Here is a 5374-nt window from a genome sequence, read left to right as displayed (position 1 = left end):
CAAATTGTAAAACAAAATTTAATTCAACCTCGGCTGATTCATTGTGTGGGGCCTGCAGAAAATCCGATTTACTGCCACTACCTACAGCAAATCCAGATCCTGAACTTCTTAGGGCCATATCCCTCTCACTTGCAGGCATTCAACATTTGGCCCGCATCCCAGAGACCTTAGACAAGGTTCTTGAGCATTTATCTCAACCTTCCCATTCTCAACACCGCCCAGGGACATCTAAACGTCACGCTCCCTCTCCTCCAGACTCCCCTGGGGAATTTCTCTCTCCGACGAGGACGGTCAGGTCCTATCCGCTGACGACTCTGATCAGGACCACCCTGATCTCGACATAGACACTCCCAGAACTCAAGGGGAAGTAGAGGGCCTTATTCAAGCCATACTAAACACACTGAACATAGAGGACTCTTCTCCCTCGGTCGAACCAGCAAAGAACATTTTTAAGAGACACAAGAAGAGCTCATGCTTATTCCCAGCATACGAACAGCTCGACGAAATTATCAAGTCCCAATGGAAAAAACCCTGATCACAGGGTACAGCTTTCCAAACGATTCACCCAGACTTATCCCTTTCCTAAAGAGTGCATTGAACTCTGGTCTTCACCTCCAGCAGTCGATCCTCCGGTTTCCAGATTATCCAGGAATACCACCATTCCGGTCGCTGACGCGGCCGCATTCAAAGACCCCATAGACAAGCGTCTAGAAGGTTTCTGCAAATCCTCCTTCACAGCTTCTGGTTCAGCCTTCCGACCCATCTTTGCTATCGCCTGGGTGGCAAAGGCCATGGAGGTCTGGGTGGAACAGGTGGCACAACTCATCGGATCTGAAGACCCAACTACCGACAATTTACTTTCCCAAATAGCAGACGCCACTACATACACTGGAGACGCAGAACGGATGGTTGCTCAAGCCTCAGCTCAATCCGTAGCCGCTCGCAGATTTTTGTGGTTAAAATCATGGTCCGCCGACCTAACATCCAAACGTTCCCTAGTCAGCATACCCTTCCAAGGTAAACTACTCTTCGGGGCTGAACTGGATAAGATCATCTCTCAGGCGACTGGGGGCAAGAGCACCCTACTCCCCCAAACCCGACCCAAGAGTCCTCCTTTCAAGAGGAGACCCTTTTTTCGACCTTTCAGACAAGGACAAAGGTCAAAGACGCAATCCGACAAGTCCAACTCTAACTTTCGCTCCCGCTTTCAGGGCAAACAAAGACAGCCTTGGTCTTCATCCAAGTCTACCTCCAAGCCTTCACAAGATAAACCCCACACCGCATGAAGGTGTGCCCCCTCCCGAAGGGATACCCTTAGGAGGCAGACTCAAATCCTTTGAGAGGTATGGAACAACAAGATTCAGGATCAGTGGGTTCTTCGGGTGGTATCACAAGGACTTTTGATAGACTTCACTCAAACGCCCCCCCACAGACTTTTTGTATCCAGACTGCCGGTCAAGGCCTCAGACAGAACCAAATTCCTCTCCATCATACAGGACCTGGCCGCGGCAGGCACCATTCAACCTGTTCAACCAAACGCCAAGGGAAGGGGCTACTACTCCAACCTATTCATGGTTCCCAAAAAAGACGGTTCACTCAGACCTGTCTTAGACCTAAAGGATCTCAATCCTTTCGTCAGAAAGTGCCATTTCAAAATGGAGTCAATACAATCAGTTCTAGCATCCATGGAAGAAAACGAGTTCATGACAGTCATCGACATCAAGGACGCATATCTTCATATACCAATTCACCCAGCTCATCACGGCTTCCTCAGATTCTTTGTGAACGGAGAGCATTGGCAGTTCGTGGCCCTGTCATTCGGCCTATCGTCAGCTCCACGCACCTTCACAAAGGTCATGGCGGCAGCATTGGAGGAACTCAGACTCAGGGAATAACCGTTATCCCATATTTGGACGATCTCCTTGTCAAGGGTCATTCCGCACCTATAGCTCACCTACACACACATCTCAAGTCCTCCAGACCCTGACCTCTCTGGGCTGGACGATCAACTTCAACAAGTCGAACCTACACCCGACTCAATCAATAGAGTACCTGGGCCTAATCCTGGACTCCAGACAAGGGAGAGCCTTCCTACCGCAGGACAAAGTCAGAACCCTCCAGACTCTAATTCGGTCTCTCATGGGATCCAACAGCATTCCCCTTCGATCAGCCATGCAGACTCTAGGCACGATGGTCGCCTCCTTTCCTGCCATCCCGTATGCTCAATCCCACACCAGACCTCTTCAACACACCATACTTCTGCACCAACGCAGAGATCGAGTCAACCTCGATCGCAAGATATCCATTCCGAGTCGAGTACTTCTCTCTCTACACTGGTGGCTTAAACCACATCGGATGACGGGGGGAAAACCCTTCCCACCCCATCACTGGAAGATTCTAACCACAGATGCCAGTCTACGGGGGTGGGGAGGAGTCATAGACCAAACCACAGTACAGGGCCTATGGACTCAAGAGGAAAAGAGGCTACCCATCAACCTTCTGGAGCTCAGAGCGATACGCTACTCCCTCGAACACACAGCATCATTACTCCGGGGTCAGCCTGTGCGAATCCAGTCCGACAACGTGACGGCAGTAGCCTACATAAATCACCAAGGAGGAACCAGAAGTCTCACGGCCCTCAGGGAAGCTCAAGAGATCCTAATGTGGGCAGAGAACAACGTTCCTGCGATATCAGCGGTCCACATACCCGGTGTGGACAATTGGTTAGCGGACTATCTGAGCAGAGAAACGATCGATCACGGGGAATGGACGACGTGTTCCGCCTAATTGTGGCAAAGTGGGGTCTACCAGAAATCGATCTCATGGCGTCCAGGACCAACAGACAGGTTCGGTCGTTTGTCTCAAGAAGCCTAGATCCCCTGGCTCACGCAGTAGACGCCCTAGTGATTCCTTGGCGCTTCTCCAGGGTTTACATCTTCCCCCCTCTGGCTCTTCTACCGAAGGTAATCAAAAAGATAAAAAGGGAAGGAACTCAGACCATCTTGGTGGCTCCGTTCTGGCCCCGAAGGTCCTGGTTCGCGGATTTAATCGCCATGGCGGCAGACGACCCCTTCCATCATCCTCACCGGACAGACCTCCTCACTCAGGGTCCGGTTGTCCACCTGAATTCTCGTCTCTGGGCTTTAACGGCATGGCTCTTGAAGCCTTGATTCTTCGAGATTTGGGAGCGCCTACAGATGCAATTCCCACCATGCTTCGTGCACGAAAACCTGCCTCAGCGAAAATATACCACAGAGTATGGAGAACCTTCATATCATGGTGTGAACACAGAGATATCAACCCTCAGCAGGCAAGAGTCAGGGAGATCCTCTCCTTTTTGCAAGATGGCCTTACTAAAGGTTTAGCCCTAAGTTCGCTGAAGGTGCAGGTTTCGGCCTTGTCAATTTTCCTACAGAGTAAGCTGGCATTTAATCCAAAAAATCATTCCACCGTATCGTTGCTCTGTGCCTCCGTGGGACCTCAATTTGGTGCTGTCTTACAGGAGGAACCCTTCGAACCACTCGAACAGATCCCTCTGTCCACGCTCACCGAGAAGGTGTTGTTCCTTTTGGTAATCACATCCGCTAGGAGAGTTTCTGAGATTGCGGCACTGTCATGCAAATCGCCCTTCACGGTTATTCACATAGACAAAGTCGTTCTCAGACCCACTCCAGACTTTTTACCTAAGGTGGTCTCTGAATTCCACTTGAACCAGGACATAGTAGTACCTTCCTTGTGTCCAAACCCACAAGGTCTGATTGAGAACAAACTCCACAAACTGGATGTTGTCAGAGCTATTTCATTCTATCTGAAAGCCACAGAGAACATTAGAAGAACTGACACTCTTTTCATTATCCCCGACGGCCCCAAACGCGGTACCAAGGCCGCCAAGACAACCTTGTCCAAATGGATCAGATCCATAATTTCCAGAGCCTATGCTGTCAAGGGGAAGGATCCTCCGATCAAGGTTAGAGCTCATTCTACACGCTCTCTCAGCACTTTCCGTCACCAAGCTTCAGCGGATCAGATCTGTAAAGCGGCCACATGGGCATCACTACATACCTTCACTCAATTCTACAGGCTCCACACGCATGCTTCAGCCGAAGCTGCCTTTGGGAGGAAGGTGCTCAGAGCTGTTATTAGCTAGACACCTGCTATACAGTGTCCCACCGTTGGGGGCGCTTTGGGACATCCCCATGGTGCCTGTGTCCCCCAATTAGGCAAGAGAGAGATTTTTGTACTTACCGTTAAATCTTTTTCTCTTGTCCTATATTGGGGGACACAGGCTTTCTCTCCCTATTCTGACACTGTTTTCACGGCTGCCGTGACGTTTTTTCATATTGAGTTGTTCGTTCTCTTCTATTAAAAGTTTTTTCTGTTTTAAGAGGGTGTTATTCTTGATTTCGCTTCTGTTTTGGGCTGTTTTGCTCCTTCTTCGGTCGAAACTGAGGGTAATAGGAGGAGGCAGGGGATGAAGCCCAGAGCAGGAGGAGGAGTCATATTTTGCAACATAGTGTCCATCTCCAGCTGCAGGATCTTCATCCCCATGGTGCCTGTGTCCCCCAATATAGGACAAGAGAAAAATATTTAACGGTAAGTACAAAAATCTCTCTTTATATTAAAAAAAAGTGAATAAGTATAATGATATTATAATATGGATGAGGATGTAATAGATACTGCTCTCCAAAGGCAAAAGGGTTGGAAAGTATTTGTTTTTAGAGATTCTGAAGGGCCACACAGCAGTAAGCATTGAAAATGGCAAAGAAGGAATGTATGTGATGCGGTTATACGTTATCACTGGTGATGCTTGTCTCCAGTGTTAATAATTATGCCCCAAGGTCTTTCTGAATTGGGAAGGAAAGTTTAGTAGTGGTTCTAATGTGGTGGATTGTTGAAGGTGTGTGTGCACCATGGGGGGCCCAAGTACACGTTAGTAAAGCACATGAACATGTGAGATGAGAGACTGCAATATTGTCCAAGGACTGAAAAATATTTTCCTGACAATTAAGATGTTACAAACATATAGTAGATTAGGCTGGAAAAAAAATAAAACCTGACAAACTGCTAGTTGATCCAGAGAAAGGGGAAAATAACTTCTATCTGAAGTGTTTCTGATTCCAAGAGGGCAAATGGTGCAGTCTCTGGATCAAATTAGTATTTTCTGACTTTCTACCTCTTATGAAACCTTCTAATATACAGGTAGGGGACCTGTCATCCAAAATGCTTGGGGTTTTCTGCATAAGGGGTCTTTCCGTAATTTGGATCACCATACTTTAAGTCTACTAAAAAATAATTTGAACATTATATATTTTATCCAATTTTTTAAACACTTTATATTTTTCTCTGTAATAATAAAACAGTAGTTTGTACTTGA

Source organism: Xenopus laevis, chromosome 7L (genome assembly GCF_017654675.1).
Source record: "Xenopus laevis strain J_2021 chromosome 7L, Xenopus_laevis_v10.1, whole genome shotgun sequence".
In the NCBI taxonomy this organism is placed as follows: Eukaryota; Metazoa; Chordata; class Amphibia; order Anura; family Pipidae; genus Xenopus; species Xenopus laevis.
The sequence above is the reverse complement of the archived record's forward strand: the minus strand, read 5'-3'. Positions refer to the sequence as shown.